The sequence below is a fragment of the Drosophila miranda genome (genome assembly GCF_003369915.1).
Source record: "Drosophila miranda strain MSH22 chromosome Y unlocalized genomic scaffold, D.miranda_PacBio2.1 Contig_Y2_pilon, whole genome shotgun sequence".
Classification (NCBI taxonomy): Eukaryota; Metazoa; Arthropoda; class Insecta; order Diptera; family Drosophilidae; genus Drosophila; species Drosophila miranda.
The window spans coordinates 18101823-18129124 of NW_022881614.1; the positions used below are offsets into that span (position 1 = coordinate 18101823).

The 27302-nt window shown below is 40.0% G+C and overlaps 3 pseudogenes; 1 reads left to right on the top strand and 2 right to left on the bottom strand.

Moving 5' to 3' along the window:
• Positions 1 to 1627: 1627 nt before the first annotated feature.
• Positions 1628 to 2930, bottom strand: LOC117193756 (annotated as a pseudogene).
• A 4773-nt stretch (positions 2931 to 7703) lies between these two features.
• LOC117192809 lies at positions 7704 to 8984 on the bottom strand (annotated as a pseudogene).
• Positions 8985 to 9460: 476 nt separating this feature from the next.
• The window catches only part of LOC117192808, a 49361-nt pseudogene continuing 31519 nt past the window's right edge, over positions 9461 to 27302 (top strand).

Below are 27302 nucleotides of genomic sequence, written 5' to 3' on the forward strand. Positions count from 1 at the left end.
TTTCGTCTTTTGTGGGGGCGGAAGTGGGCGGGGCGAAGTTTTGAAATATTTTTGTAGCAGTGACATATCACAGAAGTCTGGATCCAAAACAACGTTGCTCTAGCTCTTATAGTCTTTGAGCATTAGGCGCTGAAGGGGAAGGACAGACGGACAGACGGACGGACGGACAGACAGACAGGGCTCAATCGACTTAGTCGATTAGTCGATTAGTCGATTAGTCAGTATGGCTCTCCTCCGGCAGATGCCGCTAATATTAAACGACACGACAAAGAGTGCGTTCGACAGAGACAGAAAATCAGTCTGAGCGTGACGTCGGGCGCTGCGTAACAAATGCAAATTGATTTGTTCCTATTGGCTAAAAAAATGATCCGATCTGATCCAGATTCAGGAATCTGATAGATATGGTCATTATCTATGATTCTGCGTTTTTAGTTTTTTCGTATTTTTTCGGACGGACGGACAGACGGACAGACAGACATGGCTCAATCGACTCGGCTATTGATGCTGATCAAGAATATATATACATTATGGGGTCGGACGCGATTCCTTGTGGACGTTACACACATAAACTATTACCACAAATCTAATATACCCCAATACTCATTTTGAGTATCGGGTATAAAAATGAGAAAAATGAAAACAAACCCAAAATAGAAGAACACACACATACACAAATTGGGAAGATACACCCAGAGGGGGAAGAGGTTTAGAAAGTTTTACGAGTCACAAGAAGAATTTCATTTGATTTTGGTTCCATTCCATCTTTGAATTTGAGTTTCCTTACTTTTTCATCAATTTCATCATCTAATTGTATTGTATAATGCATATCCGTCCACAGATTTGATTGATACTACACATTTGGTTCATCGAAAAGATAGCACACACACAGAGAACCTCCCCCACAGACACAGACCCATGTCCCGTCCAACCAGCCCTTTTCTCGAATATCCTACCCCCCAAAAAAAAGCTTTGTCTTGGGGTTGAACAAGAAATGGCCTTTACTATAATTTCCTTAAGCGAAAGAACGAATACGAATTTTAGTTAATTTTATTAGATGAAATTTATTTGCAAAGATCGTAATTTGTGTAGGGAAGCAAGGGAAGGAGTAGAGTATTGTATCTAGGAGGGGAATGAAAGCAGGCAGAGAAACTCTTAAGACGTAAATCTAATTGTATGCTAAATGATATATACACATCTATATATAAATATATATATATTTACATAATGTATTTTAAGTCAAATGGGAATATTAATAAAAGCGATAACTAATCTGTAATAAAAACAAAAACCTTCACAGCTCGTTTCATTCAGTTCGAAAATGGTAAGTATCCTTCCTGTTTTATTATTTCGTTGAACAATACGAAAAATGCCTTCAATAGCATATCATTTTTATGGCCCAATCATGTATCCATTATAGTTTATGGTTGAAATTGCTTTGCACCCCCGATGCCATTGTTTTCTCCAATGTTCTGTCAATATTTTGTGCCACGGGGGGGAAAGCCAATCAGTTCCGTAATCACTCCATAAATGTGTTTGCATGTTGATTCTGATTGCAGTAAGTGACTCCAAGGGGAGATTACCCAAGAAAACCTCAAATGTTGAATCACTATTTCACAAAGAATGTCGCTCGAATTCATTAACCATTTATATAGAACCTACGTAAAATCAATCGCTAAGTGTACGATAATGGATAGTTATCCTCATTCTGCACTTGAAATATGTATGTATGTCAACCCTGAGTAGCCCTGTTCTACATATGCAAAAACATGGCTTAATGTCGTTTGGATTTATCGCTGCATTCGCTTCCAGGCCATCATCAGAATGGGGAAGTTCCAGGGTACCAAGTGCCAAGAAATCACCTCCCATGGGGATGGTCTTGCCATGGTTCTTACCGGCCCAGTCGGAAAAGTAGCGCAGATTCTTGATGGCCGTTGGGAGATCCATTTCCAGCGTTGGTCTGAGGGCTGAGGCAGGGCGGAGTAGTTGGCAAAAACTGCGCCAAAGGGCGCCACCATTTTGGTGTTTCTTTGCTGACATTATTTCTTGCGCCACTGGTCGGCCTGAGCTTGTTCGACCTGTTCCTTCACAGCTGCAGCCACTTCATAGATTGTGCCCTTATGCTAAAGTTTTTGGGAAAACAAAAGTTATAGAAGCCAATATATTGATAATCACCAGCTCATACCTTCAGTTGGTTAATATAGAACGTGTAGGGAATGTTTCCAGTAATCGGATCAATGGCTACCGGCCACATGTCCGCCAGTTCTTCTTCAGTGAAAGGCTCTCCCTCCTCTGACATTAACTTTTCGAGATACTCTTTGGTAAGATATTTTTTGTGTTTTCTGGGTCAAGCACCTGAAAAGCCGCAAACAGCTTTTCTGCTGACGCCGGCTCCATACTGTGGGAGGTAGAATAACGATGCAAAATGCAATTATTCGTCCTTTAAGTGTTCTCACTGGTTATTCATAAGCAGTTGGGAGACATGAGCCATACATTTTGGTAGCTGCGATTCCCCGGGGTACTCTATCGACTCAGTGGCGGCAATTATATCATTGACTTCCTTCTCGGTCGGCACACAGCCCATAAATCTGAGAACGTTTTCCACATTGCGAGTGTCTATGTATTTATCACCATGAGTATCAAAGACGCAAAGGGCCTCCGAGATCCGAACCTCAAGATCGTTGTTCAAAGCAACTGTAGTATTTAATAAGGCTGATTAAAGTAAGAGAGAACCTAGGGCCCCCGATTACTTACCGCCAATTTCCATGGTGAAGGTACATTTTAATACTTATGTAGATTTTGGTTTGTTTTTCTTAATTTTTTCACTTTTAATTTTTGATACACTTTGAAATTTGTTTATTTTTTTTGCTGGGTTTGTAGTGTTGTTATTTTGGAGCAGAAATTTTGAATAAATTTACATGATTTGGCGTTTTGGGTTACGAAATCAAGTGTCCCCGCCAACTTTCTCCGCCGTCACAATCACAAACTCTCCATCAATATACGATATTTTCATCAAAAATATTTAAATCTTTAAAAAATGGATATGCTATGCATTTTGATATTATCCTTGCAATTTAACTGTTATTCGATTCAAGGACAACGCTTTGCTCCGTTGCTTATCAATAAAATGCAAAATTAGTCATATTAGTTTTTATCCTTTTTTTGAGCTTAGTCGATTTGATGGCGCGATTTGTTTGAGTTGCAATTTAATTTTAATAGATTTCGAGATTTGAATCTGGCGCGCTGGTTCCCGATGAATGACGAGAATGATACGATGATTACGTTTAAAGTGTGACCACCGTCACCAAAAGTACTATTCAAAAGTGTGACCGAATGGCATGACGAATAATTCACCAAAACTACCATAGCGCGTTTCATTGCGTCGCGTCGCGTTGTTTTGTTTTTCGTTCGGTGTTTTTATTTTAATTTATAGTGCATTTTTATCAATTAATGTTCTCAGTTAGAGGAATGCAGCCAAGCAAATGACTTAATGGTGTGTAAATTTGTATTCCAAGTAGTTTTATTCTTATATTCACTGCCGTACAACACAGTGCATTTGTTTTGTTTTCGGGTGTGCATACTTTCCTGTACATGTGTGTGAGCAACAGGTTTGTGGCTTGTATCGATACTTTCCTTACACTGGAATTTTATTTCTGACCGATAGTATCGGTCATCTCTAGGCGCTTGTTGCCGTGCAACATTATTCAAACATCAGCAACATCTGCGGGCGGTTTTAAAGAAAATGTATCTCACAAATGTATCTCGGCCGCGGACAAGGAATCCGTAGCATCCGTACGTAATATTCGAGTCTCCGTAGTTTCTGGTTCGTGTCGCGGATGCGCGCTTGATTCCAGCGGTAAATTCAAATTGCAAATTGAATGCAAGCCTAAGAGCCATTAAACACTTCGAGTGATTTGCTTCCCTTGCCACCTATCGCTGGGAACCCGTTTTTCTCCACGAGCGTCGCGTCTCGCAGGTGTGTGGCAGCGCGAGCGTCTCAGCGTGTTTTCAAGAGGCACGAAGCAGTGCCAATACCAATAACAAGTTCAAACTTGGCTATATTATCACAATTAACAAGTGGGACCGCTCCGGCATCAGCATCTGAATCTGTGTGTGTGTTTCGCGCGCGCTTGTATTTGTGCTATTTGGAAAAGGCGTTTGCGGTTTTCATCGCCTCAAACCAAAACAAAACGAGGGGGAACGTTGTGAGCTGCTGCGGAGACCGCAACTCTACATTTATACCCGATACATAGTCAGTATGGCTCTCCTCCGGCAGACGCCGCTAATATTAAACGACATGACAAAGAGTGCGTGCGAGAGAGACAGAAAATCAGTCTGAGCGTGACGTCGGGCGCTGCGTAACAACTGCAAATTGATTTCTTGCTTTTGGCTACAAAAATGATCCGATCTGATCCAGATTCAGCAATCTGAAAGATATGGTCATTATCTATGATTCTGCGTTTTTAGTTTTCTCGAATGTGCAATATTGTGGATGCAACAGATTTTCGTACTTTGTGGGGGCGGAAGGGGGTGGGGCGAAATTCAGAGATAAACGTTTTATAGTGAGATCTAACAGAAGTGCGGATACTAAATTTGGTTACTCTAGCCTTAATAGTCTCTGAGATTTTTGAATATCCCCAGATTTTCGTCCTTTGCGGGGACGATACCAAATTTGGTTGCTCTAGCTTTTGTAGTCTCTGAGATCTAGGCGCTAATGTTTTACTCTAAGCAAAGCCGCCTATGCTACGTGTGTGTTAGAGAGAGACAGGGCGAGAAAAAATGAAATTGTTTTCTTGATGCTGGCTATCCAATTCAGATTCCGCAGTCTTAAAGATATGGTCATTCTCTACAATTCTACGTTTTTGGTTTTCTCATATTTTTAAAATTGTGGATGCCACAGATTTTCGTCCTTTGTGGGGGCGGAAGTGGGCGGGGCGAAGTTTTGAAATATTTTTGTAGCAGTGACATATCACAGAAGTCTGGATCCAAAACATCGTTGCTCTAGCTCTTATAGTCTTTGAGCACTAGGCGCTGAAGGGGACGGACAGACGGACAGACGGACGGACGGACAGACAGACAGGGCTCAATCGACTCGGCTATTGATGCTGATCAAGCATATATGTATATACTTTATGGGGTCGGAAACGATTCCTTCTGGACGTTACACACATCCACTTTTACCACAAATCTAATATACCCCAATACTCATTTTGAGTATCGGGTATAAAAACAAGTTTTTGGAGCGATTTTACGGATTTTCGACAAATGTATAAACAAAACAAGAAACCGAAAAAGAAAACGAAAACGAGGGGGAACGTTGTGAGTTGCTGCGGATACCGCAACTCTACAGTTATACCCGATACTTAGTCAGTATGGCTCTCCTCCGGCAGATGCCGCTAATATTAAACGACACGACAAAGAGTGCGTGCGAGAGAGACAGAAAATCAGTCTGAGCGTGACGTCGGGCGCTGCGTAGCCAGTGCAAATTGATTTGTTCCTTTTGGCTATAAAAACGATCCGATCTGATCCAGATTCAGCAGTCTGATAGATATGGTCATTATCTATGATTCTGCATTTTTAGTTTTCTCGTCCTTTGTGGGGGCGGAAGGGGGTGAGGCGAAATTCTGAGATAAACGTTTTATAGTGAGATCTAACAGAAGTGCGGATACCAAATTTGGTTACTCTAGCCTTAATAGTCTCTGAGATTTGTGGATGCCCCAGATTTTCGTCCTTTGCGGGGGCGGAAGGGGGTGTGGCTAAATTTGGACACAAAACGGTCAAGGTCCGATATCACAGGAGTGTGGATACCAAATTTGGTTGCTCTGGCTCTTATAGGTTCTGAGATCCTTGAACTCATATTTTGCAATTGGCAAAACCGACCATGAAACCTGTGTGTTAGAGAGAGACAGAGCGAGAAAGAATGAAATTGTTTTCTTGATTCTGGCTATAATAATTATACGATCTGGTTGAGATTTTACACTCTAGAACATATAGTCATCCTCTAGGATTCTGCGTTTTTGGTTTTATCGTATCTTTAAAAATGTGTATGCCACAGATTTTCGTCTTTTGTGGGGGCGGAAGTGGGCGGGGCGAAGTTTTGAAATATTTTTGTAGCAGTGACATATCACAGAAGTCTGGATCCAAAACAACGTTGCTCTAGCTCTTATAGTCTTTGAGCATTAGGCGCTGAAGGGGAAGGACAGACGGACAGACGGACGGACGGACAGACAGACAGGGCTCAATCGACTTAGTCGATTAGTCGATTAGTCAGTATGGCTCTCCTCCGGCAGATGCCGCTAATATTAAACGACACGACAAAGAGTGCGTTCGACAGAGACAGAAAATCAGTCTGAGCGTGACGTCGGGCGCTGCGTAACAAATGCAAATTGATTTGTTCCTATTGGCTAAAAAAATGATCCGATCTGATCCAGATTCAGGAATCTGATAGATATGGTCATTATCTATGATTCTGCGTTTTTAGTTTTTTCGTATTTTTTCGGACGGACGGACAGACGGACAGACAGACATGGCTCAATCGACTCGGCTATTGATGCTGATCAAGAATATATATACTGTATGGGGTCGGAAACGATTCCTTGTGGACGTTACACACATACACTTTTACCACAAATCTAATATACCCCAATACTCATTTTGAGTATCGGGTATAAAAATGAGAAAAATGATAACAAAACCAAAATAGAAGAACACACACATACACAAATTGGGAAGATACACCCAGAGGGGGAAGAGGTTTAGAAAGTTTTACGAGTCACAAGAAGAATTTCATTTGATTTTGGTTCCATTCCATCTTTGAATTTGAGTTTCCTTACTTTTTCATCAATTTCATCATCTAATTGTATTGTATAATGCATATCCGTCCACAGATTTGATTGATACTACACATTTGGTTCATCGAAAAGATATCACACACACAGAGAACCTCCCCCACAGACACAGACCCATGTCCCGTCCAACCAGCCCTTTTCTCGAATATCCTACCCCCCCAAAAAAAAGCTTTGTCTTGGGGTTGAACAAGAAATGGCCTTTACTATAATTTCCTTAAGCGAAAGAACGAATACGAATTCTAGTTAATTTTATTAGATGAAATTTATTTGCAAAGATCGTAATGCATTGGCTATCAGGTTTTATAAGGAAATTTGTGTAGGGAAGCAAGGGAAGGAGTAGAGTATTGTATCTAGGAGGGGAATGAAAGCAGGCAGAGAAACTCTTAAGACGTAAATCTAATTGTATGCTAAATGATATATACACATCTATATATAAATATATATATATTTACATAATGTATTTTAAGTCAAATGGGAATATTAATAAAAGCGATAACTAATCTGTAATAAAAACAAAAACCTTCACAGCTCGTTTCATTCAGTTCGAAAATGGTAAGTATCCTTCCTGTTTTATTATTTCGTTGAACAATACGAAAAATGCCTTCAATAGCATATCATTTTTATGGCCCAATCATGTATCCATTATAGTTTATGGTTGAAATTGCTTTGCACCCCCGATGCCATTGTTTTCTCCAATGTTCTGTCAATATTTTGTGCCACGGGGGGGAAAGCCAATCAGTTCCGTAATCACTCCATAAATGTGTTTGCATGTTTATTCTGATTGCAGTAAGTGACTCCAAGGGGAGATTACCCAAGAAAACCTCAAATGTTGAATCACTATTTCACAAAGAATGTCGCTCGAATTCATTAACCATTTATATAGAACCTACGTAAAATCAATCGCTAAGTGTACGATAATGGATAGTTATCCTCATTCTGCACTTGAAATATGTATGTATGTCAACCCTGAGTAGCCCTGTTCTACATATGCAAAAACATGGCTTAATGTCGTTTGGATTTATCGCTGCATTCGCTTCCAGGCCATCATCAGAATGGGGAAGTTCCAGGGTACCAAGTGCCAAGAAATCACCTCCCATGGGGATGGTCTTGCCATGGTTCTTACCGGCCCAGTCGGAAAAGTAGCGCAGATTCTTGATGGCCGTTGGGAGATCCATTTCCAGCGTTGGTCTGAGGGCTGAGGCAGGGCGGAGTAGTTGGCAAAAACTGCGCCAAAGGGCGCCACCATTTTGGTGTTTCTTTGCTGACATTATTTCTTGCGCCACTGGTCGGCCTGAGCTTGTTCGACCTGTTCCTTCACAGCTGCAGCCACTTCATAGATTGTGCCCTTATGCTAAAGTTTTTGGGAAAACAAAAGTTATAGAAGCCAATATATTGATAATCACCAGCTCATACCTTCAGTTGGTTAATATAGAACGTGTAGGGAATGTTTCCAGTAATCGGATCAATGGCTACCGGCCACATGTCCGCCAGTTCTTCTTCAGTGAAAGGCTCTCCCTCCTCTGACATTAACTTTTCGAGATACTCTTTGGTAAGATATTTTTTGTGTTTTCTGGGTCAAGCACCTGAAAAGCCGCAAACAGCTTTTCTGCTGATGCCGGCTCCATACTGTGGGAGGTAGAATAACGATGCAAAATGCAATTATTCGTCCTTTAAGTGTTCTCACTGGTTATTCATAAGCAGTTGGGAGACATGAGCCATACATTTTGGTAGCTGCGATTCCCCGGGGTACTCTATCGACTCAGTGGCGGCAATTATATCATTGACTTCCTTCTCGGTCGGCACACAGCCCATAAATCTGAGAACGTTTTCCACATTGCGAGTGTCTATGTATTTATCACCATGAGTATCAAAGACGCAAAGGGCCTCCGAGATCCGAACCTCAAGATCGTTGTTCAAAGCAACTGTAGTATTTAATAAGGCTGATTAAAGTAAGAGAGAACCTAGGGCCCCCGATTACTTACCGCCAATTTCCATGGTGAAGGTACATTTTAATACTTATGTAGATTTTGGTTTGTTTTTCTTAATTTTTTGTTTTTTAATTTTTGATACACTTTGAAATTTGTTTATTTTTTTTGCTGGGTTTGTAGTGTTGTTATTTTGGAGCAGAAATTTTAAATAAATTTACATGATTTGGCGTTTTGGGTTACGAAATCAAGTGTCCCCGCCAACTTTCTCCGCCGTCACAATCACAAACTCTCCATCAATATACGATATTTTCATCAAAAATCTTTAAATCTTTAAAAAATGGATATGCTATGCATTTTGATATTATCCTTGCAATTTAACTGTTATTCGATTCAAGGACAACGCTTTGCTCCGTTGCTTATCAATAAAATGCAAAATTAGTCATATTAGTTTTTATCCTTTTTTTGAGCTTAGTCGATTTGATGGCGCGATTTGTTTGAGTTGCAATTTAATTTTAATAGATTTCGAGATTTGAATCTGGCGCGCTGGTTCCCGATGAATGACGAGAATGATACGATGATTACGTTTAAAGTGTGACCACCGTCACCAAAAGTACTATTCAAAAGTGTGACCGAATGGCATGACGAATAATTCACCAAAACTACCATAGCGCGTTTCATTGCGTCGCGTCGCGTTGTTTTGTTTTTCGTTCGGTGTTTTTATTTTAATTTATAGTGCATTTTTATCAATTAATGTTCTCAGTTAGAGGAATGCAGCCAAGCAAATGACTTAATGGTGTGTAAATTTGTATTCCAAGTAGTTTTATTCTTATATTCACTGCCGTACAACACAGTGCATTTGTTTTGTTTTCGGGTGTGCATACTTTCCTGTACATGTGTGTGAGCAACAGGTTTGTGGTTTGTATCGATACTTTCCTTACACTGGAATTTTATTTCTGACCGATAGTATCGGTCATCTCTAGGCGCTTGTTGCCGTGCAACATTATTCAAACATCAGCAACATCTGCGGGCGGTTTTAAAGAAAATGTATCTCACAAATGTATCTCGGCCGCGGACAAGGAATCCGTAGCATCCGTACGTAATATTCGAGTCTCCGTAGTTTCTGGTTCGTGTCGCGGTTGCGCGCTTGATTCCAGCGGTAAATTCAAATTGCAAATTGAATGCAAGCCTAAGAGCCATTAAACACTTCGAGTGATTTGCTTCCCTTGCCACCTATCGCTGGGAACCCGTTTTTCTCCACGAGCGTCGCGTCTCGCAGGTGTGTGGCAGCGCGAGCGTCTCAGCGTGTTTTCAAGAGGCACGAAGCAGCGCCAATACCGATAACAAGTTCAAACTTGGCTATATTATCACAATTAACAAGTGGGACCGCTCCGGCATCAGCATCTGAATCTGTGTGTGTGTTTCGCGCGCGCTTGTATTTGTGCTATTTGGAAAACGCGTTTGCGGTTTTCATCGCCTCAAACCAAAACAAAACGAGGGGGAACGTTGTGAGCTGCTGCGGAGACCGCAACTCTACATTTATACCCGATACATAGTCAGTATGGCTCTCCTCCGGCAGACGCCGCTAATATTAAACACGACAAAGAGTGCGTGCGACAGAGACAGAAAATCAGTCAGAGCGTGACGTCGGGCGCTGCGTAACAACTGCAAATTGATTTCTTGCTTTTGGCTACAAAAATGATCCGATCTGATCCAGATTCAGCAATCTGATAGATATGGTCATTATCTATGATTCTGCGTTTTTAGTTTTCTCGAATGTGCAATATTGTGGATGCAACAGATTTTCGTCCTTTGTGGGGGCGGAAGGGGGTGGGGCGAAATTCAGAGATATACGTTTTATAGTGAGGTCTAACAGAAGTGCGGATACCAAATTTGGTTACTCTAGCCTTAATAGTCTCTGAGATTTGTGGATGCCCCAGTGTGGAGTGTGGATACCAAATCTGGTTGCTCTGGCTCTTATAGGTTCTGAGATCCTTGAACTCATATTTTGCAATTGGCAAAACCGACCATGAAACCTGTGTGTTAGAGAGAGACAGAGCGAGAAAGAATGAAATTGTGTTCTTGATTCTGGCTATAATAATTATACGATCTGGTTGAGATTTTACACTCTAGAACATATAGTCATCCTCTACGATTCTGCGTTTTTGGTTTTATCGTATCTTTAAAAATGTGGATGCCACAGATTTTCGTGTTTTGTGTGGGCGGAAGTGGGCGGGCGAAGTTTTGAAATATTTTTGTAGCAGTGACATATCACAGAAGTCTGGATCCAAAACATCGTTGCTCTAGCTCTTATAGTCTTTGAGCACTGAAGGGGACGGACAGACGGACGGACGGACGGACGGACGGACGGACGGACGGACAGACGGACAGACAGACAGGGCTCAATCGACTCGGCTATTGATGCTGATCAAGAATATATATACTTTATGGGGTCGGAAACGATTCCTTCTGAACGTTACACACATCCACTTTCACCACAAATCTAATATACCTCAATACTCATTTTGAGTATCGGGTATAAAAACCAAATAAAATGGAAAGTGTCCGTGCCAATCGCCTCCCAATACTGCTGATCTGAACGAACAACAACAAAAGAAGGTGCGAACTTTGAAAGTTAATTTGTGCTGCCTCAAAATTGTTTATCTTGCGTTGACAGTTTTCCAATTTCTGCCCAATGGCTGATGGCAGTGACCATTATTCGATTCATTCCCATGCAGAAAGTTTATTTATGGATAATTATTGTATGCTCGTCGATGATTGATGGCAATTAGGTGTTGTATGTGGCCAGATAATTCCATTTTGCGGCAAGTCTGCTTTCCACAATCACGATCTTTTTCTTATAAAAACCGAAATCGCTTGTTTCGCCCTCTGGTTCGGCTTTTAAACGGGCCATCTACTGCATTTTTAGCCGCCTCACAGACGGCTTTAAACGCTGATGATGAATTTCACCCATGAAGTGAAATGATGGCTTTTGTGTTTTTTCCTTTTTTTTTCGGTTTTCCATCTTTGCGGTTGTTGTCCCCGGCCCGCCGCTGCTCTGCTCCCTTGTTAACTGCAACTGGTCTGGTCTGGTCGCCTGATTGCAGTCGAAAGTGGCTTTGGGCTTTGGGTCTTGAGCGTGGTTTTCTCTAATGCTACGTGAAGTTTTCGCCAACCGCCAGACGACGACGACGACGACGACGACAGGTGGCTGAGCGATCGGTCCACTCCACCAAGGCTTGAACCGCAGGTCGCCGTTGCGCAGCGCCTACGTGCCCCGTGTGGCAAGTGGCAAGTGCCTGAACCACCACCAGTACCAACCTACCTAGTACCCAGTAACCATCACCAGCACCAGAGCCAGAGAGTTCTTGTCTGTGGTTGTTGGGGGGTTACCTTTCGGTTTTCGTTTGCCGCGATGTGGTGGCATGCCATGCTCTGAAAAACTCGTTTCTCCCCGCCTGTTGTTGCCTGTTGTTGCTGGCATTCTTTGTTGGTGAATGTCAGTGCTACGCTGCTACCCGCAGAGTTCCCTCTGAAGAGCCTCGCATCGCCTCGGTTCTTCCACTGCTGCTGCTGCTGCTGCTGCTTCTCATTGGAGTACATTTTTCGCTTGAGAGGAACTGAACTGAATGGTGCTGCCGTGCTTGCTGCCCATTTTTTCGCACAGTTAATTTTCTTTCGCCCTCCTATTCACTTTTCATAATTCTGTCGTGTCGGGTCCGTGTCCGTGAGTCAACGTTTTGGATAAACTATTTCCCTACGTTTTATATTCATAAACATTTATGCGAAACCAGAGTCCGGAAACCCCTGTTTGTTCCTACGGCAGCGCTTGGCCCCTGCGAATATTTAATGAAAGAAAGTCTTTCAGTAGAAAACATAAACAGCGTGCGCAACTTAGCAAGAAAAACACTTTCATGACATGATCCACTCCTCAAGGCTGGATAAAAAACTTTACTCTATTTCAACGGCTTTTACTGTAACTGGCGAAAATCATAAGAGAAAAAAGCTTGCCTTGGCATGGAATGTGCACTGAAAATAATTATATATGTACCTGCCATGGGAAAGTCCGACGTTGATTCTTCGACGAATGTCAACAATGCTGCAGCAGCAGCGGGGGGACTCCTTGAAACCAAACGGACGTGGCCTCCACTTTGGGAGCTGCAGTCTCTGCCACCGCCGAACAATGATCGTGTCTAGCCGGGAGCTGGCGCTGGAGATGTCGTCTAACTGGATGGCTTTGTTTTTGGATTTTGTTTGGGAAAGGAGTGGCGACTGCAGCAGCGTTAGGATGTTCAAAGTATCTGACGACTGTCTGGATCGATTCTACTTTGGGATACTTTGGGGTTTCACATCCATTTTCATAGAATTTCGATGACTAATTGCAGTGCCAGGGCCTTCCACAAAATAATTTCCTGAACTATGCATAAAAATATCTTTTGATAGAGTATAAACTTTGAGTGTTTGCCATTGTTTGTTGTTTGCATGGTAATTTTATTGTATTTTGTATCACTTTGCGTGATGATAATTCATGAATTCTCGTTTAATTCTCGTTCGATCTTACAGCTTCTTGCCATTGCGATGCGATGCCTACGAATGGATGCTCAATGACAAATGAATTAAGGCCCCAAAGCGAAGAGGCGCTCAGAGTTTAGCGAAACATTCCCGCAAGACAAATAACAGAGAACAGAGCAGAACAGAACGAGCATTGAATATCCCCAAGCGAATATCAGCGATCGAATGCAATGGCGAAGCAAACCGTTTGTGGTTAGCTGTAGACTATAGAAAAACGATTTGGACCAACGTAGAGGAGGGAGAGGATTAAAATGCCAATAATAACAGCCACAACCACGACGATAGCTGGCGGTGGAGAAGCGGGCGTGGCAGCCAGAGGCGTACCAATGGCCAAGACAGCAGCAGCGTCGTCATCGTCTGCCGCTGATTACCTAATGCTCCAACAACAACAGCAACATCAGCAGCAACAGCAGCAGAAACAACAGCAGCAACAGCACTTTAACAATCACTTCTATCAACAGCCGCAGCAACAGCAACAGCTGGCGCCTCTGAATGCTTCCCACCAACTCTCGCACTCACATCCACATCCACATCCACATCCTGCTGCTGCCAGTGACAGTGCCAGTGCCGATGCCGGTGCTGGTGCTCCGGTCTCAACTAGTTTTGCAGCATTTAACGGAAACTCGAATCTGAGTTCTAGCCTGGCCAACGGAAGTGGCAAGAAATTCATTTGCAACATCAGCGACAGCGTCGATGATAATTGTGAGGCCGCTGCAACTGGCTCAGACGTGGCTGGTAACGGCAATGCGGATAAGTCCGCAATGGCGCCCCCCGGCAGCGTCCACCACCTTCTGCCCCCGCCGCCGCCGCCGGCAGTGAAGAAATCATCCGCCCTTGCAACAGGCACAACGGCATCCGCAGCCACCGCTGGGAACTCTGCCTCTCGCGAAGATGCTGCCTCGCTGAACAGCCAGATGTCGACGGTGCACAATCAGTTCATCGCTGGACTGCCTGGAAATGGGATAACCAATAATGGAATCAACGGAGGCCCAGCAGCCATAGGACGACCGCCAGGCCACCCGAGCAGCATTCTGAAAGGCAGCAAAGGTAAAAGCCACTTAAATGATAGCTAACTAATTTATGGGAACAACAAGATCAATCATGTACACAATTAGTCAGTGCAGAGAGACTGTGTGCCGCCGAGCTGTGCCCTAAGCTCTGTCCCCAAATCGAATTTCCATTTTCGATTCGCCTCATAAAATATGAATTTTAATTAGTGCCTCTCGAGACACCACCACCGAAGAGTGACTCATTTCCGCCCGCCGCCAGCACACACACACACATGGCCTCCAATTTCCCCACGCCCACTTGCAGTGCCATTCCCACTCCCAGTCCTACTCCCACTTCCACACCCACTGGTACTCCAATTTCCATTTGTTTTCAGTTTCAATTTCAAGTTGAAAATGCACTTGCAGTGCCATGAAATTGGTTGCGATGCCTCTCTGACGTGACGAATGGAAATTACCGAAAAACTGGAACAACGGATGAGAGGGGAGGTTTGATTGGAGCTAACGGCAACAACAAATGTTCTGATGTAAGCCAAAGCCCACTTTTGCTGGGACCTTCTTCTTCTTGGGCCTTCTTGTGCCGACCGTGTTGTGGGTCTTCTTTCTTAGCTGCTTCTTAGAGGACTAAGTATTACACCCTCAATATAACATTGGCTGTTTCCACCTGCTGTGGCTGCTGCTGCTGCTGATGCAAGTGTCATATCATACTCTACTCCCGTTACATCTAATCCACTTGTAATCACTTTCCCACACACACCAGTCACGAGCCACGGAAGCCCCTGGTGAACCCCAGTCGATCCATCCACATCATTGTGGTGCCAGAATCAGCCTCAGTTTCAAGCTCAGAGTGAATTCATAGTAAGACCACAACTTCATGAATGAATGAGACACGCAAAGAAGCGAAAAGCTGATTCAGAAAAGTGGCTATAAATACGAGGAGGAAGAGATGCGATGGAGTGTGCGCGGAGGTAGCCTCGTTTCTGTCGGTGATTGACTTACTTTACTCTATTCGCCCGTGCCCTCACTGTGTCTGAGGGGGCGCACTTAATTGGTGGGTGGTCTAGAATCTACATACCTGATGTGGGAAATTAATATTTATAGAGCAGGCCACACAGCCGATAAACTGTAGGCTGTAGACCATTAAGTTGTAAATGTTTAGCCAAATCGTTGCTGGTCTACTAAAAGTGTCCATATTGGAGATTATTTGGCTACGATTTAACACAGGGCTACCTAATGGATAACAGTCGGGCTATGAAATACTTTAACCAGGGGCTTTCGGAAAATGGTATATATTATGTGAATAGGTTCTCCCATAATTATGAATATTAATAGAACAATACGTATATAGCATGTGTGTAGATTGAGCTGTTTTGTGGCTAATAGCTTTGTGAATCTTTAGACAAAGCTCTGCATCTCCGAACAATAACCTTATAAGAGCACAAAACTTGGCCCCACATCTGAAATTAGTAACACAAGCGATCTCCGAACGAGTTCAATCTTATTTTTTATGCAAACTAAACCCACTCATGTCATTCATACATATATCCATTCGAAAAACTTATACTTATGTACAACACCAGCTGCGTGTGGATGGCGAGTGGAGTGGAGTGGAGTGGAGTGGGGGGAGTCGTTTTCGGAAGTTGGGCAAGCTTGTGGTTTAGTATCTTGTGGGCTCCCTTCCATTCTGTCATCCCATTGTTGGAGCGGCCGCTGTATTTGGCAACAACTTTTCGGGAGCAACACCTGTATCCAAAGTACCTCGAGGCTTTGGGTTTGTTTTTTGCAACTCAATTAGTGGGAAGACGATGCTTTGATTAGACGAACGCAAAGATCTCTTGGAATGAGGATGTTAATCTGGCGGATGCCCGCGGAAGCAGAGTGTGAGACTCCTTCTGCAAGTGGTGGCAATGAACTACTCGCGTAGAGGAGGCGGGACCCTCAGCGACCCTCAATGTTGTTTGCTTCTTATCATTTACGCCTCACGTCAGAGGCAATTAGCAGGCAGCGTGTAGAACCTTCAGGCGGGGGCTTTGGAGTTGCAGTGCAGCCTGTCCCTGCATCATATGATGCGATTATTAATTTCTTAATTACGACAGCCAAGCAGGGGACCCGGGGAGATCCACTAGTTTATGGCGTGCCATTTAAGCCAAGTTAACGACGCAGCAAAGCCAATGAGATGCAATCATTAGGCGAAGGAACCCATAAGGAGGAAGAGAAGGAGTAGAAGGAGTCATGTCACAAATGACACACAGCATGCCCGACGTCGCCGCCCTTTTTCCCTGCGAGAACAAAGACAACGTTGGGTTCATGCAACCCCCAAGTGGGGCACACATACGTCGATGACATCAATTGCCACGCATGCGGCAGTTGCTAATCTAAAGTAGCAAGTTCAAGTAGCGGGCTCATTACTGCCTCTAACTTATGTTCACGTTCGCGTTTATTTTACTCGGGAATTATACAAATTTGTGCTGTAGCGGAATGGGGCTTTCACCTGGCTAGACATTCAAAAGATATGTTTGTGTTGCTTAAAGGAACATACGTATGATATATATACGACACTCCAGTTAAAGAAAAACTTTGACCGATTTTATAAACGATTTCTTTGACTTCTTCATGCTGTTGTATGATCGTGTTGAAAGACACACGACTCCCGGTGACAGCTTACAAGTGGCGATATCCGAACAGACACGAACTTTGAAGTCAGCGGAGTACATCGATCTTGAGACTGAGACTGTTTCGACTGTGATACTATTTTTGGAGATCAGTGGAACGTTGAAAGAGTGGTTCAAGTGGATAAAGCCAAAGTGAGTAACATTGGCAATTAGATAATGGCGTTTTTAACAGCACTTAGTTTCAAAATGCGAAATAAAGAGCTGAGGCCACGACTCCGTAACGAACTGGCCAAGTCACGCCCCCTTTGCCTTGTCCGCTTGGCCCGCTCTCTGACCCCCATTCGCCCAGTCCCCTCTTCCCCACGCCGCTACGACGCGTGCATAACTCTGAGTTTGACTTTTGTTTTCTGTCAATGGGCCCCAGAGTCAATGATCGTACGTGTACTGCCGTTCAGCTTTTATGTAATTTGTGTGCTCTCTGTTGCAGATTCCGGGGGATTGTCGGTGTCTGTATCTGTGTCTGGATCTGCTTCAATGGTGGCACAGGCCGCACACATGTTCGTCGAAAATCTGTCTCTGTTCTGCTCGGTTCTGATGTCTTTGTTTAGAGTTCTGTTGTTTCTGTTTCTGTAGTGCCATCATTATTTTTAGAAGTTTACCAGCATTAATGCATTAGCTTACCGATTCAACTGTTCGAATTTCTCTCACTAAACTCCAAATGCAATTAGCCACAATCTTTGGTACCGATCCGTATGCCAATCATTATCATCATTATCATCGTTCTGGCAATCCCTGTAATTATGAGTAATGAATATTCTTTGTTCGGCTAAAGAAAGCCTCCGACTTGAGGCTCTCGCTTCGTTTTTTTCTTTACCTCACTCTTTTTTTTTGGGATCCATTCAGGCCAACATTCTCAGAGGATGAGTCACTTTTATGAGCTGTCGTACAAGGCACACGATTTGTTCTCTGCCCTGGAAAGCAACTATCAAGCAACATCTCTGAGGAAAGTGCTTAAAGAAGAGATTCGAGTGTACATAGATTGTTGAAATAGATCAAGGAAGCTGAAACTTAAAGACCAGAAAGAAAAGACTGTTCCCTATTATACCTGTAGCTCCAATCCTCTTCTTATAGTATGATGGTTTGGATGTTCAAAAAATAATCATTTGCACGGCCTTATCTACCCATGAACGTATGCAAATATACCTTTGAGATACATTTTCAGCATAGCCCTCTAGTACCAGGCAACTAGTTCCGCACTGGTGCCGCACTAGCTACCATTCTCACCTCCCTGGTTCCAGATCGATTACCCGCAATGTATTTCAGCGGAGAATTTAACACATGCAAATTAAATAACTGCGGTAGCGGATTGTGTTTTTAAAAAGTTTTTATTTTACTTCTAACTTCACTGATATAGATTTAAGTAGAGGGTCACAAAGGATTCCGGACAAAGGGTTTGCGCGATCTTAATTTTTAGCTCGACTTTGCGGTGTCGCTTCTGGATCAAGACTGACTTGAACTTTCTGATCTTTGCATCGTTGATCCCTTTCGGGAATAGTTTTTCTATAAACATTTCAATTGATTTCGCCATCCCGAGTATTGGATTTCGTCATCCAAAGAGAGAACTGTAAAATGCCTAAAGTGCAGGATCTGCAGAAAGCCGGGAGTGAGATTGTTTATGAGAAGCCGGGTGTGGGCAAACATTGGTTTTCCATTTAGGCGAGTGTCAAAGATTGGGATTGCGGCGGGAGCCCTTGAGATTGTACATATTAGAAATAAATTAGGCGGAGGCCCAAGATTGAAATTGTTTTCGTTTTGGAAAACCAAAGATTGTTTACAACTCGTATAAGAGCTCAATAGAATTGGGTACGTTAACTCCCCCCATTCTTAAATGTTTCGTCCCGATACATTTTGAAGTTCTGATAGTATTTGAATGTTGCTTTCCACTATTTCTTCTGACGGTATTCTTATTGATTTAATAAGTACAAATTTGGTTAATTTATAGCCGAAGTAAAATAACATTATCAATATCAAAATGATTAAGAATAATGTTGTTAATGGTAAGGCCGTACTCCCTAATGTTATAAGGGGATTTAAAATATTAACATTATCAAAAGAAAATTGCTTATCATTCGATTGTATATAATCAACTAATTCAAATCGCTATATCTATGATGCGATATATATCTTAGAATTTTACCCTTATCATTTATGTGGGTTATATTATTTATTACAATTGTGTTGTTGAATATAAGGAGATACGATCCTAACAAAGTAGTATTGTCTACGATATTTTTGCCTGAAACTAATATGGCACCATCCTGAATGATGTCTATTTCTTTGTTTTTTCCCCTTTTTTTTAGTGCAGTTGTCTTTAAAGCCATTAAGTAATTTGGTGAAACAGGTCTTCTTTAAATTTATTTGTGCGTAATTGTTAAAAGTTTCACTTTTAAAATTATTCATTAAATAGTATTTCTCCTTACATTCACAAACTTTTTCACTTATAACTAACATTCCATCATTTTGTGAGATGGCTCTTGCATAGTAAAACTTGCAAATATCTTTAATTTGAGGATATTTTATGTAAATGATTATTAAATCAGCATTTCGAATTATTTTAACCGTTGCAATGTCCAGCAGATCAGACAGTTCAACAGGATGTTTTTCATGCTTATAAATGTCCTCTATTTCGTTTTTATTTAAAATTTTTGTATTGAAAATGTTTACTTTTAAGAGGGTTATGGTATCAACTAAATTTAGTAGGTCAAAAGTTATTAATTTTAAACGATGCTTTCTCAGTATCGTTTCTTCATTGAAGATGACATTTTTTAATGAATTTGATAGCAATTCAATTTCTTTGAAAAATTTGGAATTTATTACAAATTGTTTATTATTATTTTCAGTTAATTCATTTACTTTATTTTGTATTTTCAAAAAGTCGTCATGATCAGGGCTGCCTGCTATCCATTTCCAAATGGTACCTAATTCATTTATTCCCCTTTCATTCCGTTTTGGAACTAATTCTGAAATCATTAATTTTAATAGACTTAAGTCCATTGATATTTCCCACTCATCGTCTGAATTAATTGATTTGCTGACATATTTGGATTCTTTATTAATTATCTCTCTATAAAAACTCAAATTAGTAATATGGAAAAGTTCAGCGTATGTTTCATAAGTGTAAACGTCTCTGTCGTCTTTGAGCAATAGATAGTCACTATGCGTATAGTCAATTACTTCCGAAGTCGTCAATATAACAAAAGTCAGTATTAGTATATTCGCATACATTTTCTGGGAAAAAAATATTTAATATTTGATGTTATCTTTATGTATAATTCTGTTTCTATTGTTGATTATAATTTTATTCGGTCGATTTTCCTTAACTACCTGCTTTTTGTATCGGGATTGAAGTTTATTTCTTTCCCCGAATTTCTTTTCATAAACTACTTCTCCTATTTTATAATCTTTTTCTCCTCTATCTTTGTTATGTAGCTTAAGCATTTTGGTCTGAGCTTCCTTAAGTAATATTGGATTATGCTTGTGTTCTATTTTGTTATACAATATGTCATATGGCATTTGATTGGTCGTTGAATGTATCGTCAGGTTATATTTCAGTGCCGCCCTTATTATTATTTCTGAATAATCTGTTAGATTTAGTTCATCCTTGATGCACCGCGCTATTTCTGTTAGTGTGGAATGTACCCTTTCTACCTGACCATTTGCGGTGCTGTGTCTGGGATCAGCATAATAAATAGTTAAGTTACTTCTTTGTATGAATGATCTAAATTGTGCTGAAGTAAAGCTTGGTTCGTTGTCAGTCATAAAGATGTTGCTAACGGAAAGTGTTGCAAAATTTCCATTACCTTATTTTCAATGTCTAATTTACTTTGAATTTCCTTGACCACCAAGTATTTGGAATAAGAATCTATACAAGTTATGAATGTTAGGTTTTGGGCATAGTATATGTCTAAGTGTAATTGATCTCCTTCTTTTGATGGAATGGGAGCTTCCCCAATTGGAATTTTTACAGGGTGTCTGTGATATTTGTTTTTGTTACAGATCTCACAATTTTTTATATATTCTTTTAATTTTTTGTGCAGGTTTGGGCAATAATACAGCTAAGTTATTTGTTTGTAATTTTCGTCTAGTCCTCTATGGGCTCTGCAATGTGTTTCTTCTATAATTATAGCTTTATATTCTGAATTTACTACATCTTGGAGGAACTTTCTCGTGAAGAGAAATTTATTTATGAAGTTTTCCTTTAGCTTATTTTGGATAAGGTATAGGAATACCACAGTGTATTCCTGTGGTTAAGTGAGGCTGAATAAATTCTTTTAAAATGATTAGCAGATTGTCTACCGTATCAAATTCAATAATATGTCGGGTATTTTCATAAACTCTTACTAACTCATGAACTGTGAATCTCCCTTGCGCTAATAGTAGCTGCTGTTTAAATTGGTTTAGAGGCTTGCTAGTCTCTTGAATGACGTTTTCAAAACTACTCTCTGCTGAATGCTGAGTATTTATGTCTGATTCTGAATCTGTCTGGTCGACATCACTATCTGTCATATGATTTATTTTAATCCGAGATAAAGCGTCCGCTACTACGTTAGTTGAGCCTGGCTTATAAATGACTTTTGGTGTGAAACTTTCTATAAAGTAATACCAACGTTTCATTTCAACATTTGGATTTTTTTTGCGACATTGCAAAGGACAAAGGTTGGTGATCTGTATGTATTTCAATTTCACTCACTCCGTATAAATAATTTCGCAAATTTTTTAATGCCCATACAATAGCTAATAATTCCTTTTTATTAGTAGCATATAATTGCTTGGTTTTACTTAAAGTTTTAGAAATAAATGGTTTGGGATTCCCATCTTGCGACAAAACTGCACCTATTGCTATGTCCGATGCATCTGTGGTTAATGTGAATTTTTTATTGTAATCTGGTTGTACTAATTCAATATGTGCTATTAAACTGTCCTTTAAATTATTAAATGCTCCCATTGCTGGTTCATCCAGCTGTATTAATGTTTCTTGGATGCCCTTCGTGAAACTTTCCACATTTACTCCACTCAGATATTTTGTTAATGGTTTGGCAATTGTAGCATAATTTCGGACAAATTTTCTGTAATACCCTGTTAGTCCTAAGAAGCTACGTAGCTCTCTGATATTTTTAGGAATTGGATAGTTTTGTATTGTGAAGATTTTGTCTGGATCTGTTTTAATGATATTTTGGGAAACAATGTATCCCAGAAATTTGGTTTCCAATTGAAAGAATTTAGACTTTTCTAGGGAAATTTTCATGTTAGCGTTTTGCAATATCTGTATTATATGAATTAGATCTTTATAATGTTGTTCTATAGTTTTTGAAAATATTATTATATCGTCCATATAGACGTGACAAGTTTTCCCAACTTGTTCTCTAAGTATATCGTCCATTGCCCTTTGGAAAATTCTGGGAGCGTTCGTCAATCCCATAGGCATTCTTAGAAATTCATATTTGCCGTTATTTATGGAAAAAGATGTTTTTTCAATATCTGATTCCCTCATTAAAATCTGATAGAAACCTGACTCTAAATCAATGGCCGAGAAATACTTTGCCTTACCTAAATTGGCAAGGATTACTGAAGGATCTTGCATAGGGTATCTATCCGGTATGGTGTTTTCATTAAGTTTCTTAAAGTCTATTACTAATCTATGTTTAGGAGTTCCGTACTCATTTACTCCCTTCTTTGGTACTACTATTACCGGTGAATTATATGGGCTTTTACTAGGTCTGAATATACTTTCATCTAACATTTTACTTATTTCGTTATTAACGAAATCGTTAACCGGATACTGCTTGCCATATACCGGTCTATCATGTTCAGTGTTAATCTCTCCTTTTATATCCGTTCTGAACGGTTACTGTAAATTTATATTGGCATGGTCTTCTTCGATGATAGATACCATTTTCTCTCTGAGATTTCCTAAATTGTCCTCTTTGTAGGTTATTGTGTTATACAATTTCATTTTTTTCAATTCAGAATTTGCATAATTTTGAATGTCGGATATTTCTACGACGGCGCGTTCAGGATTTTTGCATCCCAAACTTTTAAATTGTTCATTGTCGGATAATTCAACGACGGCGTGTTCAGGATTCTTTAATCCCAAACTATTAAAACTTTGGATGTCGGATAATTCAACGACGGCGGGTTCAGGATATTTGAATCCCAAACTATTGACGGATAATTTTTCGTCGGCGTGCTCAGGATTTTTTGATCCCAAGCTATATAAACTTCCTTCTACCTTTACTGAATTACTTTTCATTTCTTTTTCTTCTTCAAAATATTTTTTTATTATATATTCCTTCAACGGAAGGATGGTTTTTCCTTCTATAAAGGTTAATTTGTTTAAAGAAAGGACCTCGTCATATATTAGTTTCTCCTCATTGTCTTTATAACTTAAAGTCCCCTTTCCTGTATCAATAACAGCTCCGATTTTCTTTAATGGGCTAAATCCTATTAGTAAATCTGCCTCCATTCCATCTATTTCATAAAACACTTGTTTTGTGTTGAAAATAGTTATATTATGGAAATATTTAATTATTGAAAACCCATTCACTGTAGCAACTTTCTTATAAATTGATAATTCTTTTTTATTTTCGTAAATTCCCTTTTTTATATAACAGGAAGTTGCTCCCGTATCTATCAAAACTTTTAATTCTCTGTTTATTTTTTTATCTACTCTTTTTAAGTAGGGCAGACCTACTTCGGGGGCTGATCTAAAAAATGGTCCTCCTCAATGTTATTTATCCGCATTGCTTTATTAGCCGGTTGTTCCGACATTTCGTTTGGCTTTCGTTTCTGCGCCTGATTTTCGTTAGACTGATTATTCTTGGTTATAATTGTTATTATTTCTCCTATAATAACCGTTAGTATTCTCCCGATAATTTCTATTATTATTATTTCCCTTGAATTGATTGCTGTTCTGTCGGTTCTTGATTTGTATCGATTCGTCTACATCCATTGGTTCTGGGGCCTGATTTTGTTGTCTATTACCCAAGAAATAGGGTTGTCCCCATGACATGTTATTCCTCTGAAGATCCCTTTTTTGGTCGAATGGTGAACTATTAGTCCTTGGTTGTCGTTGGTTGAATCTTAATGTATTGTAGTTATTATTCCCTGAATTTCTGGGGCCACTGAATTGGTAGGCAAATTGGGCCCGAATGTTATTTGATTGCAATTCCTGTACCTTTGCCAAGGCATTCGGTAAATCTGGGGGATTCAATGAAAATAGGATTTCTGCAATGCCACCGTTTAGGCCAGTGACAAAAATGCGTAAGGCATTGTCTCCAATTTTCTTATTTGATTCTTTCGTGATTTCACTGTCCTTTCCGTGAGTCATTATTGTCTTATTTATTAACAAGGTCATTTTCTTGTTAACCTCGTTATAGAAATCTATTATTGAAAGGTTCCCTTGTCGGAGAACGCTTAACTCCTGTTCTATTATGTAAATTGGTCTCTTGTCACTGTAAACAAAGTCAACTCGTGAAAGTATGGCATCAAAATTTAAAACTGTCCCGTGGTTGGTCAGTGCGTCATGTGCTGGTCCTGTTATTTTGTTTCTCAAAATTGTTAAGGCAATATAATATTGCTTACTTCCTTTCTTATATAACTTCACTGCAGTTTCTGCAGCTTCCCTCCATCCTACGTATTGGTTTAATCCACCATTGAAAATTGGTAGGGATTCTATTACCTTTAATGTGGTGTCATCTTTTATTGTCTCGTCTATTGTTTCTGCCTGATAATCTGATACCTGATCGGATTTAGTTTCTATTTGTTGTTTTAAATTTACTATTTGCTCCTGTACTTGTGAAATTTGAAGTGCTACCAGATCTGCAGTGAGATCGGTCCTTGTTTGTGAGTTAATCATTTTTAGTTTTTCAAAATCTAAAGTTAGTTGATCCACCTTAAATTTTTCTTATATGTTTGTTTTTATAATCTAATATAACCTAATTGAACTTATATATTTATTAATACAACTTTTGCTCACGAACTATCCGGTAGGGGTCGTCCTTCTTAGTTTGGCTGACAGATCTTCGAACGGGTCTTCCTTCTTGATTTGGCTGACAGGTCTTCGAACGGGTCTTCCTTCTTAAATTTCTTTGTTTAAGTGGGTCTTCTGGGGGTCTTCCTTCTTTGGTTTAGCTGATAGTTTCACTTTCTTTGTGTTTTGGTTTGGTTGGTTTTGTTTAAAAACTTTGGTTTTTTTTGTATTTTTGAATTGTCTTGATTAGCTTTTGTATTTATTTGTATTTTGTATTGTATTTGTATTTGTATTTGTATTGTATATTGTATTTATTTTTGCACACCCTAAGCTCCGGTTTGTTTCCTTTTTATCTCACTTTTTCTTATCTTATATCTCACAGTCACTCCGCGTTTTTATATCTGAAGGATTTATTCCATTAATTAATTGTCCTTCGGGTTTCGGCACGACGCAACACTTTTATTATTCGGTGCTTTTTATACAACGTCGCCCCACGTTGGGCGCCAATTAAATAACTGCGGTAGCGGATTGTGTTTTTAAAACGTTTTTATTTTACTTCTAACTTCACTGATATAGATTTAAGTAGAGGGTCACAAAGGATTCCGGACAAAGGGTTTGCGCGATCTTAATTTTTAGCTCGACTTTGCGGTGTCGCTTCTGGATCAAGACTGACTTGAACTTTCTGATCTTTGCATCGTTGATCCCTTTCGGGAATAGTTTTTCTATAAACATTTCAATTGATTTCGCCATCCCGAGTATTGGATTTCGTCATCCAAAGAGAGAACTGTTAAATGCCTAAAGTGCAGGATCTGCAGAAAGCCGGGAGTGAGATTGTTTATGAGAAGCCGGGTGTGGGCAAACATTGGTTTTCCATTTAGGCGAGTGTCAAAGATTGGGATTGCGGCGGGAGCCCTTGAGATTGTACATCTTAGAAATCAATTAGGCGGAGGCCCAAGATTGAAATTGTTTTCGTTTTGGAACTGACTACTGGTAGTAGTCAATCTGGCAGTCTGGAATAATACAAAAATAAAAACACAATGTCTTTCAATATAACGAATAATTTTTAATTATATGATGCTTAGCCTACTCCTGGTTTTTGGCAAGACACTTCTTCTTAAAAACCCTTTTCTTCATCCTTTGCATTGCCTCCGCACAGTGTTTTCGGGGGGCTCATCGCCAGGCGAAATACATTCTGTAATTAATATTTATTTTAATTTATATGAAAAATTTTTATATCTCTAGAAGTGTAAATGGTATTTTACATAGCAAAGCTGCAAAAAATTCTTTGTGGGTCCTAAGGGCCTTCTTCCCTTGGACCCCATCGACGTTATATGCCAGAACAATGTCCTCACTCAAAATAAAGTTCAAGCCGCTCAAAACGCCAGCTGGCTGGAGAATTGATTTCATTGCTGTTATCTGTAAGTGAAACATTAAAATATAAAGATAAGACAGAGAAAAAAGTCATAAAATTTTGAGTTTAGATTTACTTACATAAATGTCCCTATTTAATTTTATTTTTTCTTCCAGTGCTATAAGCTCTTCCTCACGTTTTATTGGGAACTGTCCCCGAATGGGATTCAATTCCCCCTTACCAGCTGCTTTATTAAAACAGTTTGATCCGCTAAAATTTGGACCACTGCTTTCAATTGATCTAAAAACAATGTTGTTAATTAATTTGATTATAAAAATATTTTTCTATTAATCTTTTAATTGATTGATATTATATAGGTTCCTCTTAGGAGCTCCTAATATTTGAAAGCCTTTGCCCTATAATTGCCCCTCCCTCTTCTTCAGTAAACCCTTTCACCATAATTGGAATTTTCCGTTAATAAAAAAAAAATTATCAGCTCCGATTTTCTTTAATGGGTTAAATCCTATTAGTAAATCTGCCTCCATTCCATCTATTTCATAAAACACTTGTTTTGTGTTGAAAATAGTTATATTATGGAAATATTTAATTATTGAAAACCCATTCACTGTAGCAACTTTCTTATAAATTGATAATTCTTTTTTATTTTCGTAAATTCCCTTTTTTATATAACAGGAAGTTGCTCCCGTATCTATCAAAACTTTTAATTCTCTGTTTATTTTTTTATCTACTCTTTTTAAGTAGGGCAGACCTACTTCGGGGGCTGATCTAAAAAATGGTCCTCCTCAATGTTATTTATCCGCATTGCTTTATTAGCCGGTTGTTCCGACATTTCGTTTGGCTTTCGTTTCTGCGCCTGATTTTCGTTAGACTGATTATTCGGTACTACGTTTGCCCTAAAATGCTGAGCTTGGTTATAATTGTTATTATTTCTCCTATAATA